Genomic DNA, 27569 nt, shown 5'->3' on the forward strand with positions numbered 1-27569 from the left:
CGTTTACATTTAGTGTAATTATTGACACTTGTGAGTTCCCTATTGCCATTTTATATCTTCTTTCTGTTAGTTTTGTGTCTTGTTTGATCCTTCTCTTTTGTTTTTCTATCTTTTGTTTTTATTTGGTTGTATTCCATACATCTTTCCTCTGTTGCTATCTTTTTTATCTCATGTGCTTCTGTGGTGGTTTTTTCAATGGTGGTTACCTTTAAGTAATGAAAAGGGTTCCTACCCTGTTCATTGTAGCACACTATTTTGTGAGTACTTTTGCACTCCATCGTCCTTTGCTACTGTTAATCTCCATCCTCTCCCCCCTTTCTTTTTGTTGTTGTCACAGTTTAAATTTGGTTTTATTGTGTTCTTCTTGGAGCTTTTACTTCTGGCTCTGTTTTTTTTTGTTCTTTGTATCTGATTGGAGAACCCCCTTTAGTAATTCCTGGAGTGGGGGTTTTCTCATGATAAATTCCCTCATCTTTTCTGTATCTGTGAATGTTTTTATTTCTCCTTCATATTTGAAGGATAGCTTTGATGGGTATAGTATTCGTGGCTGAAAGTTCCTCTCTTTCAGGACTTTAAATATTGGGGTCCACTCTCTTCTTGCTTGTAGAGTTTCTGCTGAGAAATCTGATGATAATCTAATGGGCCTTCCCTTATATGTTGTATTCTTCTTTTCCTTGCTGCCTTGAGAATTTTTTCTTTGCCATTGGTTTGTGCCAATTTCATTATGATGTGCATTGGAGTAGGTTTGTTGGGGTTAAGAAAACTCGGTGTTCTGTTTCCTTCATGAATTTGAGGCTTTAGTTCTTTCCACAGGCTTGGGAAGTTCTCATCTATTATTTGTTTGAGTATGTTCTCCATTCCATTTTCTCTCTCTTCTCCCTCTGATATACCTATTATTCTTATGTTATTCTTTCTGATGGAGTCAGATAATTCTTGTAGGGCTATCTCATTTTTTTAAATTTTTGAGTCTCTTTCTTCTTCTCTCTGTTGTGCCTCAAGTTGCTTTTCTTCTATTTCACTAATCCTCTCTTCTATCTGGCCTGTTCTATTAGCTAAGCTTGTTACCTCATTTTTCATCTCGTGAATTGAGTTTTTCATCTCTGTTTGAGTTGTTTTTAAAGTTTCAATTTCCTTGGACATATATTCTTTGTGTTCATTGAGTTGTTTTCTGAGCTCCCTAAATTGCCTTTCTGTGTTTTCTTGTATATCTCTGATTATTTTTAGAGTTTCTATCTTGAATTCTCTGTCATTTAGCTCCAAGGTTTCCAATATATTAAATTTTTTCTCCATAGATTTTTCCTCATCTATCTGTGTTAACTCTCTTTCTTTTGTATCCATGATATTCGATTTTCTCTTTCTTAATGGCATCTGAGGGTGGTTTTGTTGATAGTATTAATGAGATTTAATAAAGAATAAAAAGTTAAAAAAATAAAAAATCGAAAAAAGTTGTGTTTTTTTTAAAATTAATAATGAAAAAAGAAAAATAAAATAAAATAAAAATTTAAAAAAAAGGAAATTATTTCCCCCCTCCATTTTCCCTCCCCTCTCCTCTCCTCTCCCGTCTTTCTTGAGAAAATTTGTGGTGAACTGTGAATTATATTGTATTTAATAGAACAAACAATGCCTGTAATGGAGGGCCTGAATTTGGGAAAAGTAATAAAGGGGCAAGAAAAAAAAATAAAATAAAAAATGAAAAAAAGGGGGGGGTATGGACCCACAAAAAGCAAATAATGAAAAAATTTGGATCAAGAATAAAATGATTTGCGTTTAGGTGTTGGTTGACTAAGAGTTATGATGAGAGGAATAAGAGGGAAACAGGAAAATGGGGGGACAAATTAAAAAATTACTATTGTATTTAGTGGAACAAGAGCTTGATAAAATGGAGAGCCAGGGATGGGAGCACTGCTAGTGAGTTAAAAAGGTGAAGTAAAAACCCCCCAAAATGCCACAAACATAAGTTTGAGTCCCAGATAAGATAATTTGTTCGTTATTGAGGTTTGAATGAGAGGAGACGTAAAGGAGAAAGGAAGAAACTAATATAGAGGGAGAAAAGAAAGAGAGAGAGAGAAAAAAAAGAGGGAACCACTAAAAGAAGAAAAAAGAAAAAAGAGGAGAGAGAGAGAGAGAGTTAAGGGTTTTGGAGTGCAACACTCATAGAGAGAAAGGAAGAAGAAAGAAAAGATAATGGGAGATGTAACACTTATGGATAGTGTAGTTCAAGGAGAGGATAGAGTAAGACCAGTAGAAAGTTAAACGACCAAATTGGAGGATGAAAAAAAAAAATCAAGGATGAAGATAAGAGAAACAAACGAACAAATATAATAAAATGGGATAGGTTATAAAGTCTGTGGATTATTCTTGATTTTGAGAGGTTATCTTCTTGCTTTTTCTTTTCTCTCCCTCTTCCTGGTCGGTGACTCTGTACCCCGGGTTCTGCCCCTTTGGCATGCTCAGGTAGAGGTTTGCAGTTGATAAGTCTCTATGGCGATGTCATGTATTGTGCTTCAGTCTCGTTGGCAGTCCAGGCTCATTAGCATTTATAGGCTCTGACAGTGAGAGAGTCCGTGTTCCTGGAGCCTCTCTCCTAGTCTTTCCTTCCTCAATTAGTAGCCTGATAATCCAGCTATGGGGTTGGTGCTGCCTCTGCCTGGATAGTAAGAGGCTCAAAGAGCTGGCAACTCCCCACTCTATTCCCACTCAGTACAGGGCTTTGTGTAAGGCTCAGTCAGTCAGAGCTGCTAGCATAATCAGGCGGGGCTTCCGCCCACTCAAAGACCTCTGGCTCTGCCACTCTGTCTGGTAACATGGGCGGGCACCCACTCCCGGGGCGCTTGGAGTAAACTCTTGCTCACTATCTGCGCGCGCACACCAGGATGTCAGGCCGGAAGTCTCGCCCTCTGAGGGAAACCCCCCGCCCGCACTGAAAAGTTCCAGCGTTGGAATTGGCTCTTGCTCCATCCCCGTGTGCGGCTTTTTCAAGGTGCTGGGGCAGCGTGAGATTCCGCTTTTGGCCCACAGAAAGGCCCCTGACTCTGCCCCTCTCTGGGATAACACAGGCTCCCACTCCTGAGGTGCCGGCAGGAGTTTCTTGCCCACTCTTCGTGCGTGCAGACCAGGATGTCAGGCCGGAAGTCTCGCCCTCTGAGTGAAACCCCCCACCCACACTGAAAAATTCCAGCGTTGGAATTAGCTCTCGCTCCCTTCCCGTGCCTGGCTCCCTCAGGGCACTGGGGCGGCCCGAGATTCCGCTTTTTGGCCCACACAAAGGCCCCTGACTCTGCCCCTCTGTGGGATAATACGGGCAGGCACTGCCGAGGCACTCAGAGGAATCTCTCGCTCAATATCTGCACGCGCAGACCAGGATATCAGACCAGTCGCCTCACCCTCTGAGTGAAACCCCCGCCCGTATGGAAAAGTTCCAGTGTTGGAATTAGTTCTCGCTCCCTCCCCATGTGTGGCTCTCCCAGGGCGCTGGGGCAGCCCGGAGGCTTTCGGCCCACACAAAGGCCTCTGACTCTGCCTCTCTGTGGGGTAACAAGGGCGCCCACTCCCGGGGCTTTGGAAGGAATCTCTTGCCCACTATCTGCGCGCGCCGACCAGGAGATCCGCTTGTCTTTCTTTGTCTGGGTTTGGTGCGAGTGTTAGCTGTATTGCCCGGGTTGTCACAGGAACAGTTTTTCCTCTGCTTGGATCTCCGTGCCACAGCCTGGTTCGCCGTTTGTGCCACGGCCTTGATCTATTCACCCCCCTTTGCCCACCTTAGTTTCTATATTCTCAGTTTCCAGTGAAAGCCACCCTGTTTAGGTTAGTGAGGAAGGCGGAGCATTTCTTACTCCGTATTTCCTTCAGGGTTTGGTTATATATTTAGCCAATTTTTCGCTCGATCATACCTTTGGGTGTATTGCGAAACATCTGGAGGCTCCAAGGATAGGTTTTTCAGTTTCTGGTTGAAGATCTTGTTGAGTTTTGGGGGAGATTTATCGGTATCACTTCCTACCCCGCCATTACTCTGATGTCATCTTACCTCTATACTTTTTAAAAAAATTTATTTTAGAAAGAGAGAAAGGGAGATGAGCAGGAAGCATCAACTTTTATATGTGCCTTGACCAGGCAAGCCCAGGTTTTCGAACAGGCAACCTCAGCATTTCAGGTCGATGCTTTATCCACTGTGCCACCACAGGTCCAGCTGTCATTCTATACTTTTTAAAGTAAATTTACCATATTCTTTCTGACTTATTATTTAATAAATACATCACAACTTTGATTTCTTGGTGCTTATTTTTTAGGCAGACAAAACAAACATGACCCACATTCAGAGCATCTTTATTTTACAGTAACTTCAAAATGTGTCTTGACATTTTTTTTTCATGAACTCTATTATTGTACTAGCTTCTAGTAGCAATTTACATCCTCATGACTACTGCTTCAGTCAGCTCCTGATTATGAATGCACACAATACTGTTAGTTTTTCCCAAGCACTTCTCTATTTTCCCTTTGTAACATGGTTTGATGTCTTATTAAGTTTCTGGCCAGCTTTCTCTGTTTGGAAGATGCTTCATTATGCTGCCTGTGACCACTCTTAAAACTGCTCCTATGAGGTTTCGCTGAATTCCAAAGCTACTGGTACACATGGATGCCTTATACTTTTATTCTTCTGAAACAAACTTTCTTGTCTTTGTGAATCTTGAGTCTCACCAACCAATCTGCCAACCAGGAGTCAGTTTTGCTGTGTGCTCTTCACTCAAATTGAAGTAACAGTGGGATGAGATCAACCCTGTTCTCTGACTTCTGCTGAGGCTGTTCACAAGAGCAGCTTCCTGGCTATCTTAAAGACTTGATGCACATGGTTTTAATTAACAATTTTATTATAAAACTAATAATCTAGAAAATTTGGAAAATACTAAAAAACACCAAAAATTTAAAATTATACACACACACAAACACACACACACACACACACACACACACACACACAAACAAATATACTCACATATCAAACAGGGTGTTTTAGTTGAACCTACACTGAGTCCTTTAGGGTTTGACCATTTGGAAATTGACTAGACTGCTGACCCCTCCAAACCTGACTGTGTGTTTGCTATGCTTTGCAGCCTAGTTCTTTGGGGCGTCATTTCTGGGAGAGGGATTTTTGAATTGTGGTTGTGTTTCTGAGGGCCCAAGAGAGATAAAGACAAGGACAGTGGCAGTGGGGAGAGAGGCATGGTATCTCTTTTCATCTAGCACTCCAGATGGAGTTGCAGCTTATAGGGAGAGAGGATTGAGAATAGTGGGAGAGTGAGTTACTGTTATGGATTTTTGAGTTTAGAGACACAGAGTGTTTCTCTGAGACCTGGGTGACAACATGTTGGAGCTGGAGCTGGAGCCGGAGAGAGGGCCACTTTCCCTATTGCTGTGTTTCCTGGTACCCCAGGACAGTTCCAGAGACACAGCCCACCCTGGGAAGATGTTAGCACTCCCTGCTGGGCATTAATACCCTTTTGTGTGACCTTTCCAGCAGTGGAAAACATCTAGGAAGCAGGAGCAGGTGAACATGCTCATTGCCAGGTACTGACTGCACTTGAGACTCAGAAATGATAACACGTAAGTGTCTCTTTTGGGGAGACTTTTAACATTCTCTCCTTTCAAACAACACTAGGGGACTTTAAGAGTGGAGTCACAAGTTCTGGCTATTTTCATGATTGTGACCTCTAATCTCAGGGTCACCCAAGTTCAAAACATCTTCAAAGTTGTTCAGTTTCAAAGAAACTTTGCCACATAAACACTAGTGTGACGACATTTGTATTTGTAGGCTAGTGACATCTGGCACTGCCAATTACGCATGCTTTGTCTCTCATGTTCTCTATTAAAGTCAGACTATATCCTGTGTATACTATCTTCCATCCTGCTATTTTTCTCTCAATAGTGTAATTTCCCCATGCCATCAAGTACTTTTTTTTAAAAAAGGCTTAAGCTTATAAAGGGAAAAATAAGGAGACTGTCCTTGCCAGCAACCTCCCAGACATAAATACTCTGTATCACCAGTATGTAGTGTGTAGGGAAGGTAACATTGGAAGTGGAAAGAGCATGGATATCTTTATTTGAAAGTGATTGATGTTTGTAATCAATGAACAAACTGAGTCCCGATTTCATAAGCACTAGTGTAAGGAAAGCAAAAAGGGGAAGAAGTTTTGTCTTTGTCTTAAGAACCTTAAGTCTAGTTTGGAATATGACATTCAAACTTGTGAAAAATTAAATAATATAGAAGTTGAGTAGTAGCATTAGATATTTCAGAGGAAAGAGCAGGCTAATAAATGATGCAGACTGTCACGGGTCATGATATAATCATTCCTGGGGAGATTCTTTGCAAGCATGCCACCAGACTTCCCCTTTCTCTAACCTGGCACACACCACATATTGATACCAGTTTGTTTCTTTTCTTCCCTGTTATGACCCCTTCACTCACCCACCCCGTCACTCAACCCCTTGAGAATCAGGGTTTGGCCTGGGCCAAGGTCAGAGTGACTTCACACATGTAACAACATGTAACAACTCATTTTAAGCACTCCATAAAGTTTGTGGAAATAGAATTGAACATTTCACGTGCATCTGTGCACCCCACAGCACTTTACAGTCACGCATGATGACTGAATGGACGGGGAGCGACAAGCGCGGTGGGAAGAGAGGAGAGCATGAGCACTCAGGTTCAAAACGGGAGTCATTGTGTGCTGCTTGTATTTTTGGGGAAAAGTTAGTGAAGGATTGTTAGTCTTTAGCAAGTGCATAAATCTGACTGGCATATACTTCTCGCTTCATTAGATAACCTTATACAAGTGTGCCAGCCCTAGTTGTCCTAGACCTACCTTGAAATACTACCTTTTCTTTTTCGGTTTAATTTTTTATTTAATCATCAGTTCAATTTGTGTCATCAGTATAGTTCTTGAATGCTTTGAAGATGCTTTGAACTTGGGTGACCCTGAAATAGAGGTCACAATAATGAAAAGGGAAGAAGGCACAGGATGAACTTGTTTTGCAGAAGATGGTGACTGTCCCGTGTTAGTTAGCTAAGGCTGCAATAATGAGGACTGGTTTCTCACAAGAAAAGTGTCACCATCCCGTGCTTTCATGACCCCTTTGCTTTTCATTCCTCTCTCCTCTCTCACGGTGCATGTTTTGTTAGCACACGCTGGCTTGTATTTTTTATGTGTTCTGTCCAGGTCGCATCTTGCTTCCTCAGTCTGTGCTTTTTCTCATTTGTGAACTTCTTTTCTAGTCTCAAAGGTGCCTGAAGCACTGTAAGGGACTGCCTCAATGGGTGAGTATGGGAAACTGCTCTTAACTTGGCCCTCCCAGCAAAAAATTAAGAGAAAGAAGAAGCTCAGTGTGACTTGCTGGTCAAGTTCATATTTTGTTTTTTTTTCTTTTAAGGTGAAAGGAGGGGAGATAGAGAGACAGACTCCTGCATGTGAACCAACCGAGATCCATCTGGCAACCCCCATCTGAGGCCGATGCTTGAGTACTGTAAGGCCAGTAGCCACAGCCACCATCATAGCCGCCTGGCCCATGCAGGTTCGAACTAGATTCGGACAGACAGTAATGAAACAATGGAGCCAAGAACTGGTGGGCCATTAGCTTTAATCCTAGCTTGCACCTGGTGGGCAAGAAATACACACAGTGGAAAAACACTTCCCTTTCCATTCAGGGCTCCCAAAGCCTCTGATTCATCCGAGTTTCCTAGAATCAAAGTTTCTTCTTTGCCAGCTTTTTTTTTTTTTTTTTTTTTTTTCATTTTTCTGAAGCTGGAAACAGGGAGAGACAGTCAGACAGACTCCCGCATGCGCCCGACCGGGATCCACCCGGCACGCCCACCAGGAGCGAAGCTCTGCCCACCAGGGGGTGATGCTCTGCCCATCCTGGGCATCGCCATGTTGCGACCAGAGCCACTCTAGCGCCTGGGGCAGAGACCACAGAGCCATCCCCAGTGCCCGGGCCATCTTTGCTCCAATGGAGCCTTGGCTGTGGGAGGGGAAGAGAGAGACAGAGAGGAAAGCGCAGCGGAGGGGTGGAGAAGCAAATGGGCGCTTCTCCTGTGTGCCCTGGCCGGGAATCGAACCCGGGTCCTCCGCACGCTAGGCCGACACTCTACCGCTGAGCCAACCGGCCAGGGCTTCTTCGCCAGCTTTATTCACCTCTGTTCTCCATCTCCTTCTCTCTACACAAACTCTGCACAAATTGGCTTCTCCTTTAGCACTTCGCCATCTTGGCTGTTTCTCCTCTCCTCCACGTGGCCTTTCTCTGCTCTCCTCCCTTTCTCTGCTCTCCTCAGCATGGGCTCCTCTGCCCCATTTTATAGTATAGAAATCAAAACCTTTAATCTAATATACAAACAAGGAAGTCTCTGATACAAAGTCACTTATCTGAGGCATAATGAGATTCCTCATGAGAGTGCATCACCCCACACCATGCAATCAGTTAAGGGTATGGGGAAAAGCTGTCTTAAAACTAAGCCTTAGGCTATAACAATACTGCCTGCTTACAGCCTGTCCCCCATACCCAATGCAAACTATAAGCAAGCAAACATATATCATATTTACAAACTTCTTTGACCCACAAGTACCAAGCTATTTTTAGTGACTGAGGCTGATGCGTTGAGACCAACTGAGCTATCCTCAGCACCTGGGGATGTTCTAACCAATCAAGCCACTGGCTGTGAGGGGAAGAGGGAAAGAAAGGGAAAGGGAATGGGGGAAGAAGCAGATGGGCACTTCTTCTGTGTGCCTTGACTGGGAATCAAACCAGGACATTCACACACTGGGCCAATGCTCTGTCCACTGAACCATCGATCAGGGCCTGGCCAAGCTTTCTGAGGGGTGCTTTTGCAACTAAAGTGAGAAGTCAGCTAATGGAAGGCATTTCACTCCTTTACCTTGGACAACATGAGGAAAGGCTGTAGCTGACAACAGGACCAAGGACGATATGATCTAGTAATTGCTAGGAGCCCAAAGAGCGGGAGAGTCTGTTCAATGTAATGCTCTGAATTACCAGGAATCCATTCAGAAGGATACTACGCTAAGATTTATGAGAAATTCCTCATTTTTAGGAGGTTCAAAACAACAAATTTAAGTAGCCTTGGACCCTGTTGGGCAGATAAAATATATTATGCTCACTTTGTTAAAGATGGCGCTGCCCACATGGAGGCCGTCACCCAGGTGATATTAATGTGTGTTGTGGGCAGGCAGAATCCTTGTAGCCTGGGGCTTGGTTTTGGGATTAAGCCTTTCCCACCCTTTTTGATGTGGGGTGGTACAATTCCATCATATCTCTGATAAGTGACTTTGTATTAGAGACTTCCCTATTTTGTATATTGGATTAAAGCTTTTGATTTCTACACTATAAAATGGGGTAGAACGGGAGCTTGCTCTCTCAGTTCCTGAGATCAGCATTAGAGGAGAGCAGAGAAAAGCCACATGGGGGAGGCCAGGAAAAGCAGCCAAGATGGCGGAGTGTTGAGTGAGAAGCCAGTTTGTGCAGAGTTTGTGCAGGGAGAAGGAAGGAGATGGGGAATAGAGGTGAATAAGTCTGGTGAGCTAGAAACCTTTGATTCTAGGAAACTCAGATAAGTCAGTAGCTTTGTGAGCACTGAATGAGTGGGTTTTGGAGCCCAGTGTGTGTTTTTACTTGTCCACTGGGTGCAAGCTAGGATTAAAGATGATGGCCCACCAGTTTTTGGCTCCTTTGTATCATTACCGACTGTCCAAATCCAATGCTAACCTGCATGAGCCAGGCAGCTGTGAGGGTGGCCCTGGCTTTTGGTTTTACAGACCCCCACCCCCTTTATTTTATACTTTTTGAACAGAATTTTAAGGAAGGAAAGGCTGAGAATGCTCTACCCTCCAAGCTTCCTCTTAGAGCTGATGGACGACTTGGGCCTGGGGCAAAGCAGCTCAGGTAGACATGGTGGGTCCCAAAGCTGCTCTAAATTTCAGGGGGCTCTTCAGGGATTCCCAGGAACCTAACAGCTGACACACCAGCCCCTGACCCCCACCATGAACATGGCTGGCTCCCCTGGTGTGAGCTAGGTCAATGCCTAATGGTCCACTCAATACCTTCAGATCCTCTCCAACCACCACCCTGACTTCTCAGGAAACAGAACTCAGGCACCCTCACGGAGGGCCATGTTCCCCACACCCAGTGCAGAAGGAAAGGCCTTGTTCTATCAGCAGCTCACAGTACTCACTTTCACTTTATGATGTGCTATCTTTTTCATTCCACTAGGACTTTCTCTTACTTAATAGTTTTACACCATTCAGTGGCAGTTATCTTCATGTTGTAGGTATCTCCTTAAAAATTGGCTTCTCTCAAACAGTGACTGTGTACTCGCAGAAATACGGTGAGACTTTTAGTGATGTGGACCAGGGCACTTTGATTATGCTGGCAGAGACCTGTTCTGGTTTCCTGCATCACTCATTCCACAAATATTTAGGTGCCTACTATATGCCAGGTACCAGCAAGGGGCAGTGCATCAGCGCTGAGCAGTTCAAAGTCCCTGCTGTCATGGAACCTGTGGTCCAGGAATATGAGACAGCCAATACGCAAAGAAACAAACAAATACGTAATGATCATGTGTGGATGTTATAAAGAAAACCAAGAGAATGACAAGATGAGGGATGCTATTTTAGGCTGTGTGGTCAGGAAAGTGCTTTTCTGAGGTGACAGTTAAGTAGAGATTTGAGTGTAGTGAACAAAATTATCTGCGAACATTTACAGATTAACATTCTGGGCAGAGGCGTCAGCAAATGCAAATGAGCTGAGCCAGGGACAAGCCTGATCAGTTTAAGGAAAAGTTTAGTGGTCCTCAGGGCATGAATGAAGAACAGCAGGAGATAAAGTAGAAGAGACTGATGGGATCTAGATTATATGAGGCCTTGTATGTTATGCCAAAAATTCAGAGTTTTTCCGAGTGTGATGAGAAGCCACTGGGGGATACTGAACAGGAAAATGATTAACTCAACATTTTAAACAGATCACTCTGGCTACTGCTTGAGGAATCTGGGAGCAAGAATAGAAGTAAAGAGAAGGTGATTGCAGGAATTTGGGACATGAATAATGCTAAGTGGGATGAGGGTGATAGCAGGGAGTATGGTAACCACCACTCAGATTTGGAATAATTTGTGAAAGTAGAATTAATGGAGTTTGCTGATGAATTGGATAAGAGTTATGAGAGGGAGGTAGTCAAGAATGATTTCAAGGGTTTTGGTTTCAAATATATTTTTTCTCTTTTCAAAAAGGAGAGGAGCGCCCTGGCCGGTTGGCTCAGCGGTAGAGCATCGGCCTGGTGTGCGGGGGACCCGGGTTCGATTCCCGGCCAGGGCACATAGGAGAAGCGCCCATCTGCTTCTCCACCCCCACCCCCCTCCTTCCTCTCTGTCTCTCTCTTCCCCTCCCGCAGCCAAGGCTCCATTGGAGCAAAGATGGCCCGGGCGCTGGGGATGGCTCCTTGGCCTCTGCCCCAGGCGCTAGAGTGGCTCTGGTTGCAACATGGCGACGCCCAGGATGGGCAGAGCATCGCCCCCTGGTGGGCAGAGCGTCGCCCCTGGTGGGCGTGCCGGGTGGATCCCGGTCGGGCGCATGCGGGAGTCTGTCTGACTGTCTCTCCCCGTTTCCAGCTTCAGAAAAATACAAAAAATAAATAAATAAATAAATAAATAAATAAATAAATAAATAAATAAGGAGAGGAGCCTGACCTGTGGTGGCGCAGTGGATAAAGTGTCGACCTGGAAATGCTGAGGTCGCCAGTTCGAAACCCTGGGCTTACCTAGTCAAGGCACGTATGGGAGTTGATGCCTCCAGCTGGCCCTGTCTCTCTTTCCTCTCTCTCTCCTCTCTAAAATGAATAAATAAAAAAAAAAAAAAAAAGGGAGAGGAGTCCACTACGCTAAATGCTGCCAAAGACTGAGTACTGATAATTGTAAGGTATTTTTCCCCGCTGAGAAAGAAGGAAGGGGCATAGCCATGAAGTGTGGAACAGCAAAGGCTTTACTGAGTACAGAGCGCTTCCCAGCGCTTCCCAGATGATGTTCCCTGGTCCGGGAGACATGCCAGAGAAGTTGCGCAGATTAAATCATGTAGGAGATACTTAAAGGGTCCTAGGGTGGTCGAGTTAATATGACACGGAGAAATCTCACTGGCTGATGGACAGTCGCTCTTTTCCCAAGGACTCCTGGGAAGTTTCTTTGGGTGCGCATGGTTGTGGGCGGTTCTAGCCAAAGTTTCCGGGTCTGGTTTCTCACGTGACCTTTCCCCATTATCCACTGATCTTACAATAATTAACAGAGATTATTTATTATTTCTACATCAGTGATTTTAGTGAGTTGACTAAAAGCAAAATTGGAATGATTTCAGAGGGAATAGGTTGTGTTTTTAAAAGTTAGACTGGCAGGATATAGGAGAAACTCATGGTGCAAATGAAAGTCATTGGTAATCTTCTAATTCTTTCACTGGGTGATAGGTTTGTGGATTCATTAGATTAGTATGTGTTACACTTTACATATATAATTCATATAGTCTTTTCTATGGTTTACATATTACATTTAAAAATACTTTAAGAGAGAAGGGTATAACATGAGCTAAGAACAGCTCCTATTCTTTTCCTATTTCTGCTTTTCAAACCTTTCTATTCTCAAATATCTTACAGCCTGTCCCACAATATTGCACTCTCAGCATTTATCATCAATCTTCTCAAATACCATTCTGTAAGGGTAACAGGCAGGCATCTCCCTTTCTCCTACCCTGGAGAGCAGGGCTGTGTGTGGGTACTGCAGGGACCTATGTTGGGGAAGGGGAAACTGGAGGAATGGGTTTTATAAGAAGGACTGATCACCAACTTAATCGTATTGTAGTCACTACAGCACCTAAGTGGAGATGTAAACTGCTATTTATTTATTTATTCATTCCACCAATGTCTCCTGGGCACTTTGCAAGGCATGGGGGCACTGACTCTGCCCTTGAGAAGTTCGTTATAGATAAAAAGCTGCAGGAACACGGATCAGAGAGAGAAATGGACGTATGCTTCCTTTAAACCACAAGGACTGACTGCTGCTGCTGTGAGTCAGAGGATCTGGATGGCTCCTGGAGACAGAACTAAGGCCTCCCTGGTAGAAGGCGCAACAAAGTGGATTCTATGGAAGGATTAACAATTGATTTGTTGTATGTGTCCAGCAATGTTGCCGATTCTTCACCTGATAGTGATGTCCCTGTCATAAGAAATGTTTAGGCAGGGGACATGAAGGAATTAAGAAGATTTCTGCATGGGGTGGGGGGGGGGTTAGATTATATGACTTTTAAGCTTTCTCCAAGTCCAAGATTCTGATTTTGAGTAGGTTGGGGCCCCAAGCTGATATAGACATGTGATTAACAGTATGTTGCTCACTGTCAGCTGCAAACACAGGACTCATGGGATGCTTTTCAAAATACAATGGAGGCTGAGCTTCCAGGAACAGGAAACCACTCCCACTCCTGTTGCCACCCAGTGCTGGATGCTGGCGTCACCAAGAAGGACCCGTGCCTACAGGAAATAATAATTACTGAGACCTGGCTTCTTCTGTCCCCCTCCCTCCCTTCTTTTCGTTTTCCCTCCTCCTTCTCTGTGACTTGCCTCCACTCCTCAACCCCTGTTTTCTTTATTGACGTTACCTTCATAAGAATATGGATTCCATGTTTGGAATTCCCCTTCATATTATACCACATCTTTTCTGTGGGAGAAAGAAAGAATTAGAAAAAAAGAGTCAGGAAGAAGAAAAAAGGGCGATCAGTGACTGTTTCCTGTCTTTGATGGCCACTGCACCGCTAGCTCTGCAGAACTGAGTTCATCCTAATGGGATTAGTTAGCCCACAATTTTCTTCTTTCTCTCTCTTTATCTCCAGAGGTAAGGGATGGAGAAAAAGTGTTAATAAAGTGAAAACAAAAGAAAAAAATTTCTTTCTCCAATTCTGTGCCTCAGGTTTTTTTTTAAATCTAAACTTGTAACATAATTTATGTAATTTTCCTCTGTTGATAGACATTAGGGATATTCTTATTGTTCACTATTGCACATAGAGCCACACTGAGCATTTTTGTACATATAGCTCCATGTATTTGTTGCTACTATTGCTGTAGGATAGAGTCCTTGTGGAATTTCTGGATTATCAGGCTTGGGCATATGTATTTTTTATAGATAATGACAAATGACCTTCCTCCAAAGTTGTAAGATTTACATTTTCATGGGTAGTATATAAATGTACATTTTTCTTGTACTTTAAACACTAAATGTTAATTTCTTCCATTTTTAGGTGAAAACTGGTGTCATATATATATATGTGTGTGTGTATGTGTGTGTGTGTGTGTGTGTGTGTATATATTTGCTCTTTGTTTTATAGTTCCTGTTTGCTTATTTATTGGGTATATATATATATATTTTTCTTTTGTGACTTCCTTTTTATATTCTTGGATGATTTTTGCACTAAGTGAATTGTCTTTCTTTATTGCTTCATGGTGAGAAAGGCTTTCTTCACAAGATTACTATTCTCTTACAGTTTTTTTTAGTATTTTTATAGATTTTGATATTTAATTATGAATATTTTGTTAGTATAGAGTGCTTTGTAATCTAATGATTATTTTCCAAATAAACGGTCATTTCCCCAGTCTTTAAAAAACTCACTTTCCCCACATTTTAGCTTAAGTTACTCTGTTATCTATTTATCTATTACCTATTTCGCTCTCTCTCTATCCATTTATTTATCATCTATTTATCTATCCATCCAGAGCTGTTTTGTGCATTCTAGTATATTCTACTGCTTTTTCACTATTCTTATCCCAATAATATATTGCTTTGATGATATTAGTATAAATTCTTTCTGTATTCTTCCTTTAATAATTTTTAAACTATTTTTGCACAATTTACATGTTTTCTATCACAAATGATGTTGAAAATTTTTCATGTTTATACTATTTCTTATTTGTTATCATGATAATTCTTTGTGTTTGTGTACTTTACCAATGTAAGCACATCACCTTTGACATTGGTGCTTGAAATTTCCCAGTGGACATGTTGGCAGGCCCTGAAGGTGTAATGTGGAAGGACAGCGAGGAGGTCATGATCATGAGATTTGAATTTACTAATCACTCCTACAGATGAAAACAGGGACTAGTTGAGCTTTCAGAAAAAGGATGTCAGGAGATAGATGACAGGTAGATAGATAGATAGATGATAGATAGATAGATGATAGATAGATGATAGATAGATGATAGATAGATAGATAGATAGATAGATAGATAGATAGATAGATAGATGATAGATAGATAGATAGATGATAGATGGATAGATAGATAGATGATAGATAGATGATAGATAGATGATAGATAGATAGATAGATAAATGATAGATAGATGATAGATAGATAGATAGATAGATGATAGATAGATGATAGATAGATAGATAGATAAATGATAGATAGATGATAGATAGATAGATAGATAGATAGATAGATAGATGATAGATAGATAGATAGATAGATAGATAGATAGATAGATAGATAGCTAGCCAAGGACTAGGAAATGGATATAGTAAGAGGAAGAGGAGCTAAGCCAGAATCATAGTATTCACTGAAGCAAGCTATAAAAATCCAAATATCAAGCTTTTGTTGAAAAACAAAACAAAACAAAATAAAAAAACCCCACCAGGCTCTCTGCTTAGAGAGAGATGACCAACATAGTGTGGGTACAAAATCAATAATGTTGGGCTGAGAATTTTTATGCAACTCTACTGTCACTTGGTCAAGAGCTCAGACTGTACACCCAAATTGTATTAGTCTTAGAGAGGGATGCATTTTCTATCATTTTTCTATGTGGGTCATATATTCCAACTAATTAATAATTCACTTTCTGCTGCAAACTATGCCCCTGATGACTCAGGAGACCAATTTCAAGCTTGTGGCCAGGAGCAAAGTAGCTGTCTGTGAGAGTGGGCCAGATGGATGCTAATTGGGCCGTCTTAGATCTGAACTGTTGACCTTGGTTCTGAACAACAAAAGAACTGACCAGATTCACAGAAACAGCTTGGTTTTGTATTACATGAAAGTATAATTATTTTGTTATCTCAGTGACAAATAGGTGACAGAATTGTGTATTTTAAACAAAGGCATATAGGCAACCTAAAATAATGCATCAAATATTTGAGATAAATATAGTTTATATAGATAGTTACTTTAAAAGTTCATGCTGTGTAGCTTCAATCTTGCTGTTGTTCCATGATGTCTCAATCATCTTTTGCTGACTATTTAGGAAATTTGTGATAGTGATTCTACTTTTTTTCATACTCAACCAGCATGTTCACTGTCAGCAGTTGACTTAGACTGCTATTCTACTGGAGGACATAAACCATCAGTTTTAAGTTTCATGTCATTCACCTGACCCCCGTCAGCCTCTCACCTCAATATACAGGGGTACCTTGAGATACTAGCAGACCAACATACAAATTTTTTTAATATATGAGCTGCAACTCTGTCTGTATTTTTGTTCGAGATCCAAGTGAAATTCTTAGATATGAGTCGTGATTCAGGAAGCTGCTGCTAGTTGGCGCATTGGCACATGGGTCCAGTATCAGCAGCACAACACCAGCATCTCGTTCTTTCTCATGTGTTACCTGCAGAATCAAGTCAAATCTCGTGCTCTGTACTCGTTCTTGCATCACTTTTGCATTTTTTTAACTAACTTTTTTTGTGTGCTATCATGGGGCCGAAGAAAGTGAGTGTAAAGGACAGTGGTGAGAAGAAGAAGAGAATGATGTCAATAGAAGTAAAGCAAGAAATATTAGAAAAACATGAGTGTGGTGTATGAGTGATTGAATTGGCAAGGCTGTACAACCGCAATACATCTACAATTTGTACTATCCTTAAACAAAAGGATGTCATCAAAAGCACAAATCCAGTGAAAGGAACTACAATTCTGTCCCAATTAAGGACAAATATCTATGAAGAAATGGAGAAGCTTCTGCTGGCGTGGGTGAAAGAGAAAGAGCTGGCAGGAGATACAGTGACGGAGACTGTAATATGCGAAAAGGCATGTATTATTTACTGCAACTTGAAGAAGAAAGAACCATCAACCTCAAAAGAGGCAGCAGAAGATACGTTTAAGGCAAGTCACGGCTGGTTTGAAAATTTCAAGAAGAGATCTAGCATCCACTTGGTAGTGAGGCATGGTGAAGCTGCGAGTGCTGACGTTAAGGCAGCTGAGGAGTACATCGCACGTTTTGCTGTGCTTATTGCAAAAGAATGCTATATCCCCCAACAAGTGTTCAACTGTGATGAAACAAGATTGTTTTGGAAATAAATGCCCTGTAGGACTTCCATCACTGCAGAGCAGAAGAAGCTGCCGGGCCATAAACCCATGAAAGACCAGCTGACCCTGCATTGTGTGCAAATGCTAACGGTGACTGTAAAGTAAAGCCACTGCTAGTGTATCATTCTGAAAATCCTCGAGCCTTTAAGACTCACAAGATTCTTAAAGAAAAACTGCAGATTATGTTGTGTGCCAATGCTAGGGCATGGGTTACACGGCAGCTTTTTATTGAATGGGTAAGTCTCGTTTTTGGTCTTGCAGTGAAGAAATATCTTCAAGAAAATAAACTCCCGATAAAAGCATTACTAATCCTTGAAAATGCTCCAGCCCACCCACCTGGTGAAGATGACATTCTCGATGAGTTCAAATTCATGAAAGTCCTCTACCTCCCACCCAACACAACTTCAATCTTTGCAACCTATGGATCAGCAGGTCATTTCCAACTTTAAAAAGCTTTACACAAAGCACTTGTTCCACTGCTGCTTTGAGGTGACTGAGAATACAATTCTAACCCTTCGAGAGTTTTGGAAAGATCACTACAACATTGTGATATGTTCACACATTATTGACTTGGCATGGCAAGAGGTTACAAGAAGAACCTTGAACTTAGCATAGAAAAAGTTATGGCCTGATGTTGTTGCAGACAGGGACTTTGAAGGATTTGGACTAGAGACCGAGACTGAGGTAGAAGCGTTGGAGGAGATTGTGTCCCTCGGAAAGTCAGTGGGTCTGGAGGTAGATGAGGGTAATGTAAACAAGCTTATCCAGGAACATGAGGAGGAACTCTCAACTGAGGAGTTGAAGGAGCTACAAATGATGCAACATACTGAGCTTCTGCAAGAGATTAGTAGTGAGGAGGAGGTAATGTCATAGGAAGTGATTTCTTCAAGTGAAATTAAAGACATGCTGGCAATGTGGGAGAAGCTTTCAAGTTTCATTGAAAAGAAATACCTAGAAAAAGTTTCAACTGGTTGTGCTTCAGCACTTTTTAATGACACTTGTTTGTCACATTTTCCTAACATTTTAAAAGGCAGGCAAAAGCAAACCTCTTTGAATGGATTTTTATTCAAAAGTCCTGCAAGTGAAAATGCTGAAAGTGCAGCCAAAAAGGCAAAAACGGGTGATGATTAAATGAAAAATATGTAATGTTAAGCTTAGGTTAAGTTTAAAGTTAAGAAAGTGCATTTTTTTACAATTAAGTTTTTGTGGTTTCATTTTAAGTAAAGAAAGTGCAGCTTTAGTTTTGTTTAAAGTAAATAAAATATAGTTTTAGTTTACATTTAGTTTTAAGAAAGTGCAGTTTTAGTTTACGTGTCTACAGTGCCTGCATCCCTTCCTCCCTCCCTCCCTCCTCCACCATTCACCTCCATTAGCCACACTCGTCTGTCTCCAAGGTAAAATACAGTACTAAATAACACTGTTTTTTTATTTCGTATATTTTGTTATGCATTGGTAAAGTATACATGTGTGTTTCTTAATTAAAACCATGTCTTTTTTCATAATTTAGGATGGTTTGGGGATTTTTCACAGGGCTGGAACAGATTAAATCTATTTCAGTTATTTTAAATGGGAGAAATTTGTTTGATATATGAGTTGACTGACTTACGAGCTCAGTTACAGAATGAATTAAACTCATATCTTAAGGTACCACTGTATATTTGTCAACACTTCCATCTTTGCCTTCGTATCTCTGTAGGACCACCCAACTCTTTTTCTCCACTCAAGAAGATATAATCCTTTCTCACTTTGGACCAGAATTTATTGACGTGTACTTTCTTTAATTTTCATACAAGTTAAAAAGTCAAATAAGTTGGCAGGTTTTATTTAAAAAGCATCAATCTCATTATTTCATCCCCTTCATCATTTTAGCAGTTTTGCTTGTTATTTCACCTCAACATTTTAAAATAAAATACATGTACTTTTTTCTCTTAAATCACTTATACACTTGCCAAGTATAGTTATAATCATAATTTGTTCTTACATTTATATTATATATAAATATGCCAAGTTCATTCACAGCTGAGCCAAGTAGCATCTATGAGAAAATTTCTTTATACGACTTTTTCCCCTAAAAAATTGATTACCCTATTTTTTTTCTTTCTGGTTCTGATGCTTGGTTTCTCTCTAAAGACTGTTTTGTTTTTTCTTTTTAGTATGCTTTGTAATTTTTGTTGAAAGCTAGACATGATGTATCTGGTCAAAGAAACTGAGCTGAATAGGCCCTTCTTATGAGATTCTATGTTTATCTGGCTAGGGATTGTATTGTGTTTACTACTTGTTGTATCTGTGCGATCAGAAGCTAAAATTTCCTCCAGTGTTCCTATGTTGTGTCTCTTCTATTACCTTTGGTTTTTCCTAAAGACCTCTTCTTAAATAGGGCCTGAGGCTTGTTAGGGCTAAGCTAAAAGTTGTCTCCAGCAGCTGTCAGTGAAGATAACAAAAATAACTGACCCTAACAAAATCACAACAGTCTACCCCTCCAGCCAGTTTCAGTCAGGTTGTAAAAATAACTAACTAGACAGGGGTCATGGTAGTTTCTGTAAGTTCTAACCTGAGGCTGAAAGGAACCTTCCATCCTCCAGGGCACGAAGAAACATTCATGAGAACAACTGCCAGGCTAGACCGATGGACAAGCCTAACTACCTAAAGGCCAGTCGTTCCCCTACATAACCTCTCCCTTGCCTTTGCTTGGGGAGGTTGTCATCCTTAAGACAACACCTCCCACATCTCATAGAAACCTCAAATAAATACTCTTTTCCATCAAGTTTGATTCCCTGCACCTTTTTTTCTGGCTGTACCTAACAAGGCTTCTAGTTCTTTTGGCTACAATCCCTTCTGATTATACAGGCACCCTCTTGATGTGGTGGGAACTACAGAACGTTCTGTAGTCCTGTGATTGAGTCTATTAATGAGATTGAGTTGGGTACTTCTCTTTCTCCATGTCAAAGGCTAGAGGAAACTGGAGTTGGGTATTTCCTGTTCTGGTTAGTTAGGCTTTGGTAAAACCCTAGTCAGTCAGGCTCTGGTGTACGATAGTTTCCCTTGAGAAAACAGAGAGTTTGTTAAAGAGAACAGAGAGCTACAGGTGTCTTTCAGAACGCTTACTTTTCCTCTTCCACCATGAGGGAACTCTTCTCTCCTAACAGCGAGAATCTGGTGGTGCTCATGAAGGTAAAATCCACAAAAGTGTGGGGGTCCCTAAGGCTGGGCCCCTTCAGAGCTTTTAACTCTCAAGCTTGTCCACACTGAATCTCCAACACCCTGTCAGCCACAACTTCCAGCTATCTTATAGGGATTGGCTCCGGTCATGGGCTTCCGCACCTGGTAAGCTGTGAGTACATGTATTGCCCTGTCTTTCCAGTTTGGGGGGACAGCAGTTTGCTCTGCAAACTCACTTCTTGGATGTATCTAAGAAAGGTTGATTTTTCAGTTTGTTCCATTTTCTTGTGAAAATGAAGGTGATGACTTCCAAGCTTTTAACATGTTGAACCAGAATCCTGAAATCCTTTTCTTTGAATCTCTAGCTAGGTTTTCTTATTTACTCTTGAAGTCCTATAAAATCTCTCAGCAGAGCTGATTAGTATCTACTAGTTCCTGTGTGTGACTGCTTCCTGGAGACTGCCCCTGGAGGCCCTGCATCTTCCTGTCCCGCCCGCAGCATTTGGCCTCCAAACTGGCTGTATTCTGAGGTTTCCTTCTTCCATAATGACTTCCCTTTATAGTTCTTCTGTCTTCTTGCCTGTTTCATGAAATCTGTTTCCTCTTTTTTGTTGTTGTTTGTTTACTTCCTTATTTTAGTGAAGCACATATTTTTACAGCTTCAGAAATAACAGTACATGGAAAGCATCTTTTAAAAGATCTTTAACATCTGAACATGCCTATACTCCTATCACACTTAATTATTAGTTTGATGGATACAGTATTCTAGGTGGAAAATCATTTTCTCTCAGAATATTAAAGACATGGTTCCACTGATCTCCAGTTTTTAATGTTACTTTTGAGAAGCCCAGTGCCACTTTGGTTCCTGTATTTTTGTTTGTTTTGTTTTGTTATTTCCTTCTGGAAGCTTTAGGAACTTATCTTTATTTTTGGGATTCTGAAATTCCACAATAATGTGCCTTTCTTTGGGTCTTTTATGATAATTGTGTTACTTAGACCCATTTAACTGGAAGCTCATGCTCTTTAATATGAATTTTCTGTTTTTTCCATTTTCTCTCTTGATTGCCTATGAGCTGGATGTTTGATCTCCATAATTTTCCTTAACCTTTTTCTCGTATTTTCTAATGGCTTATATTTTATACTACTTTTTAATAGATTTTTTCCCAATAGATACCAATTTTTAAATAAAAAAATTATTTTTGTTACCATATTCTTAATTTCCAAGTGTTCTTTTCTGACTTTCTTTTGTTGCCATTTTTTATTCTCATCCTGGTCCTGCATCATAGATGCAATACCTTCTCTTAGTTGAAAATGTTAGTGACAGTTTTGTACTTTTTCAGAAGGGCATTGCCTTCATATAGCTGGTCCTCCTTGGCTGTTCCTTCATATTTAGGAACGAGTCACTGAACAGCCGTCTGGAAGGTTTATGTGCATAGGCGGGGCTTGTGTCCATGAGGCTTTATTGCCAAGTCCTGGAACTGGCTTGGGGAAAGGCTGGGGTCCGGCTGCTTGCTTTACAGAATACGATCTACTCTATTTTTAGTTCCATGCCTCATGCATTCTACTCTCCATATATGTTGTTTCCAAAACTGTAGCCTCTTTAGATCCATTTCTTCAGAAATAACACTTTCCCATGGAGCTAGGGGGTGGGTAGCACCAGACTTCACTAAGGGCAGAAAATCAGGATTGAACTGCCCCTGTTTGCAGGATTCCAGCCGCCTCGCTCCTTCCGTGGTATCTCAGATCATGAGCCTTCCTGGTGTGACGCCAGGTAGAGCATCTTGTCTCTCATGCATCTCCCCTCAGCTCACTCACTTAGCAGTCCTTCATCTTCATTCCCTTTCCATGTGCTAACCTCTCTCAATCTCATTCTCCTTGTTGTATTGGGGACAGTTTTGAAAGAAAGGGGAGTAGAGACATCTTGACTCCGGCAACACAATGCCCTGAATCCTTGATGTTATGCTCCCTGCTTCTAGACATGAGCCTTGTAAGGATGTTTAGTTGGTGTGTAAAGTAGTTGTAGGCTATGAAGGCAGTGTTCCTTAGGAGGACGTGGTGGGGAAGGGGGGTGCAGGATCCAAGTGCTCAGCTCCCTGCTCCACTCCCAGGAGATGAGACTGCCAGGCACAGTCAGCGTTCCTGGGCTGCAGAAGCCCCCAAAGCCCCGTCTAACATCCCCACAGTCCACTTCAGTTCCAGAGCGCTCAGCAGAGCTGAAGCTTTCCAGGAACCCATTTGCCACTGTCTTGAAGCCTTCAGGGAGCCCCCTTTAGTCACCTTTGTAGGAGTGTTTTGTCCACCACTCTGATGCCCTGGCTATGGTCCCATTTTCACCATTCTGCCATTTTAGCTGTGTGCTCTTTGTCCTTCTGGTGTTGGTACTGTCTACGTCAGGGGTCCCCAAACTTTTTACACGGGGGGCCAGTTCACTGTCCCTCAGACCGTTGGAGGGCCGGACTATAAAAAAAACCATGAACAAATCCCTATGCACACTGCACATATCTTATTTTAAAGTAAAAAAACAGAACGGAAACAAATATAATATTTAAAATAAAGAACAAGTAAATTTAAATCAACAAACTGACCAGTATTTCAATGGGAACTATGCTCCTCTCACTGACCACCAATGAAAGAGGTACCCCTTCCGAAAGTGCGGTGGGGGCCGGATTAATGGCCTCAGGGGGCCGTATGCAGCCCACGGGCCGTAGTTTGGGGACCCCTGGTCTATGTGTTAATGCAGTGGCTCCTTTAGATCACAGCTGGTGCTGTCCTATCTTGCTTCATCTTTTCTCCCAAACTCCCAATTCTCCTTTTCCTTAAACTTTTCACTACTGTGTACTCATATGTACAGAGATCCTCATCTTGAAAAATTTTCTCTGAACTGTGCTAACCCCTCAAGTGACCATCCTTTCTCATTCCTTCTGGCCGACTCCTCAGAAGACTATAGAATGTGGCCTGTATTTTCTCATCTCCCACTGGCTCTCATTAATGACTTATATGGTAATCTGGCTTAAACCTCTGTTAATGGTTTTAAAAATCTGTTTCCAATGTCACCAAGTGATCTAATTTCTAGGTCAGTTTTCTCTCCTCATCAAATTTGATCATCTTTCCTTTTGAAAATCTCCTTAGCTTGGAAAACACATTATTCTGAGGCTTCTGGAACAGCCCTTGGGTTTTCTGCTGTTGTTGTTTTCTCCTTTCCACCTGACCTACCCCCTTAGATGGCTTTGTTTCTTTTTGAATATCCTCATCTTACTTTACTGATACCAAAATTTCTGGTCCAAGCCTCCAATCTGCCTTCTGAGCTTCAAATATATATCTCCAATAATTTGCTAAATATTTTCACTTTTATTCTTGATGGACACTCCAAGTTCAACATAGTTAGCAATGAATTCATCTTTTATCAAAAACTCATTCTACTTCCTACAAGTTGGGTATATCCATGCTGCTACTATTTGTATTTTCAAGTACGCCCAAAATATTTCAACTATCACTTAGTCTTTCCTCTCACTTACCTCCCATGTTTAATCAGTCTTCTTTGCTTCTTTTACCTCACACCTTTCCCTTCTTTCTCTTGGTGTTTTTCACCCTGCTGGCTGTAAACCTCCCTGAGCTCATTATCCAGGTCATTGTAGTTGCTTTCAAAGCGATCTTCCCGGTTGTAGTGTCTCCCTTTCTACTTGCCTTACTGCCAAATCAATTGGTTGGTTGATTAATATTGTCCCTTTTGTAACATAAATTGAGACATCTTGCTGTTTGCCCTTGTAACTCCACTATTCAGCAATGTTCAGTGGCTCCTGAGCTGGGCTGGACTACAGAGGCCCTTACAGATTTAAAGTGCAACTCCTGGATTGTAAATCATTTTCATTTTTGTTTTGCAGACAAATAAGCAGAACAAGGGTACCAGTGGGTGGAAATGGACCCTTATTGCCTCTTTAGTTCTTCATGAGGGAGTTGATGTTTAGTGGCTTTGACAACTCCTTCAGGATGAGGGATTTGCTAGGTCAGAGAAGCTCGAAGCCTTACCATCACCATCTTTTTAATGAGTAATTGCAGGAAGGGTCTTTGATGTGCTATAATGATAAAACCTTAGTATTAGAGACTGTGTATGGTCTGGCCCCTGTCTTTTCAGTTCTCTATTTCCTGGCACAAATAGATTTAGTTATATCACAAATATGCTGCAAACACTTCTTCTATGTTTTCTTCCCTATTACCTTCGTTTCCAGGTTTCCTTGCAAGTTTTACCCTTTAAATCCCATATGTTATCACATCTCTGGGAAGCTTTCCCAGCCCACTGAAAACGAGATCTCCCCGCCCCCCGAATTCCTCTAACAGCTATCATGCATGCCATTTGCTAATGATCAGCATAATAAATCAAACAATTTATTTATTGTCACTTTTTTTAAATTCTGCTTCTCTAATCCAATATTGCCTTTAGCGCAGTGGTTGTTGTCTACGTTTTGAAGTCTTCAGTGCCGCATCGTGGCTTCGCTCATGGATGTTGCTCAGTGTTGGTGATATCAGTAACACCCCCACCCCTAGTGAAGTGGACTGGTGGCTGAGACGCCTGAGGTTGGTGGCGTGATCTGGCCCCTGGGGGTCGGAGAGCCTCCTTCTGTTGCCTTAGCCAGGGAGGGCTTCCGGGGTTCAGCAGCACGCAGAAGAACTGGTCAGAGGGGACTGATGAAGGAATCTGTCAGCTTGATAAACACCTTTCAGTTGTTGAAAATCATTACTGTGGCAAAATGTCAGGAAGTAAATTAAGAATTTCCCCTTCCTTTAATACACCAATAACATCACCTTCATATTCAAAGCACAAGTAATAAAAATCTTATCTGTGGGAGAACAAAGTATTGAGTGAAAGTGACATTTTAGATGTTCAAAAGTGGCTGTGGAGGTACGAACCAGAATAAAACAGAACAAATGAGAAGCAGTAGTAGCAGTTAGTCACACCCCAGGAATCCAGGGCATAATAACCATGAACAGAACCTTGATAAACATCCAATCCTGGAAAGAAAGGTGAATGATCATGCAATCCTTATCACTGGGCCTGGGAACACCTTTGCAGATGATGAGATCATTGATGTCTAACTTTGGGCATACATGTGCTTTATGCCCCTCCCTGTCTCAGAGATATGAACTTTAAATGTGAAGCATTTAGTCAACTTGGTCCTTCTTTTTAATCACTGTTCTAAAATAAGTAAATAGAATAACCTTAATATTTCTTTTTACTGATGGTTAAGTAAAAGTAGCAATAGATACAATCTTCTCCGAACAAACATACCATGCATCAATAAGTGAACACTTAGTCTAAGCTATTTTCCATAAGACACATGAAGCATTTCTAATAGAATCTTAACAAAGTACATCAGCAAACACTCCAATCTTCATCTCTAGAAAGGAAATGCAGTCCTCTATGCAGACATAGAATCCTTTAATTTAACTGGAGGAGAGCATGACTGTGCAGTTGGGTGGTGTAATTTTGAAAAATTGCTTAAGTGTCATTGTTTTTTATTTTATATTCATTGAAAAATATAAATGCCACATGTAGCAATAACAGTAAGTCTCATTACAGTCTGATAGAGAAAGATCTTACTATGAAAATATATGCTAGCTGCAGTTAGGAATGTTTAATAAAACATTGGAATCAATTTCTTGTACTTATGTTTTAAGGGAATTAATAAAAGTACTTCCATCTGTAACATTAAAAACTTTATTGATTTTAAATTTGGATGGAACAGCACAGACATGACCAATCACTGGACAAGAATGATACACCTTTGTGAGGATCTTCGTCGTTCAACACAGGTGCAGGTGTGTGGGGACTCGGGCACAGGGTACCGAAACCGGAGGTAAAGGTATTATTAGCAAGGTCTTACATTTGTCTGGGCTTTTCGTGTTTGAGTTGTCTGTGTGCACAGTTTTTTCTTTGGGGCTTTTTGTTTGTTTGTTTTGAGTTTGAGCTTCACAAAGACTTGTCCTTCTGTCCAAAGGGCCCTTTGGAAACTAGAAAGACGTCATGACTTATTTTATTGCAGAGGCCGTGGATGCTTGGGCTAAATCCCTCCTCCCTTTTCCCTTCACAGCTCAGGAAACATTTGTGGGATCAAGAGACCTTTGGCTCCAACACAACTGCGTGCACCACTTCACACACAAAGTTACCTGCTAAGCCAGAGCAGAAAGCTCAAGCATGTGCTTATCCATGGAAGCGGACGGATAGGATAGTAAAGTGAATGACGCTTACTCAACGTGGAAAAAACCTTGGTGTGTGTTTTTTCTTTCCTTCCCTTTTGTTTTTAGAAAAACAATTAACTGTCATTTGAAGCTCAGCAAGTAATTCCGCAAGATCTAATTAAAGCACAAGAACTGGTTTGAAATGGTTAAAAGATAACAGTAAGAGGGAGAGTCCCAAGTCAACAGTGCCTCCCTAGAAGGTTACCTGGACTGGGGCTTGAGGAAGGCCGCCCCGCCCTACGCAAGGAGGCGGCTCTCCCCTAAAGGCTCTAAGGAAAGTCCGCCTCCGTTCCCTGCAACATTCGAAGTTTGCCCACCTCGCCATCCCGATATGACTTCAAACAATTCCTAATCGGCTCTAGTCACGTCAGTCTAAAGCTTTTCTCGGCCTTGCAGGGGTAGAAAAGTGAAAGCAGGGGCCTCCGGGCCGGCGGACCCGCCAGGCTGGCGAAGGCTCCGCGCCGGACGCGGGGCAAGTTGGATGGCCTCCGTTTCCCCTGGACCGGCACCGGCACCGGCACCGCAGCCCCTTCCAGGGGAGCGCGCGCGGATGGGAAGAGAGGGCGGCGCGCACAGAACTTCTTTGGCCCAGGTGTCTCCGCAGCTCCCGGGTGAAGCGAGGAACAGGTGCCTTTCGTCCGACGTCAGGGAGGGGCGCCTGCTGGCCCTCGCCGGCTCTCGGGCCCCCTCCCCGGCCCCGCGCTCCCCGGCACCCTCGTGCCCCGCCGCAGGGCGGGGCGGGCGCGGCTCGCAGGTAATGATTGCCAGCCGGGTCCGGGGAGCGGGGGTGTGAGCGCCGGCGGGGGGC

At 42.0% G+C, this 27569-nt stretch overlaps 1 long non-coding RNA gene across 1 annotated transcript in view; it reads left to right on the forward strand.

Moving 5' to 3' along the window:
* Positions 1 to 27396, forward strand: part of LOC136402947 (uncharacterized) — an 83674-nt gene extending 56278 nt beyond the window's left edge. Inside the window, exons 2-3 of the long non-coding RNA XR_010751057.1 lie at positions 26269 to 26341; positions 26614 to 27396. This is a non-coding gene — a long non-coding RNA (uncharacterized lncRNA). The remainder of the gene's footprint in view (positions 1 to 26268; positions 26342 to 26613) is intronic.
* Positions 27397 to 27569: the final 173 nt, after the last annotated feature.

The sequence above is a fragment of the Saccopteryx leptura genome, chromosome 4, assembly GCF_036850995.1.
Source record: "Saccopteryx leptura isolate mSacLep1 chromosome 4, mSacLep1_pri_phased_curated, whole genome shotgun sequence".
NCBI classification, from domain to species: Eukaryota; Metazoa; Chordata; class Mammalia; order Chiroptera; family Emballonuridae; genus Saccopteryx; species Saccopteryx leptura.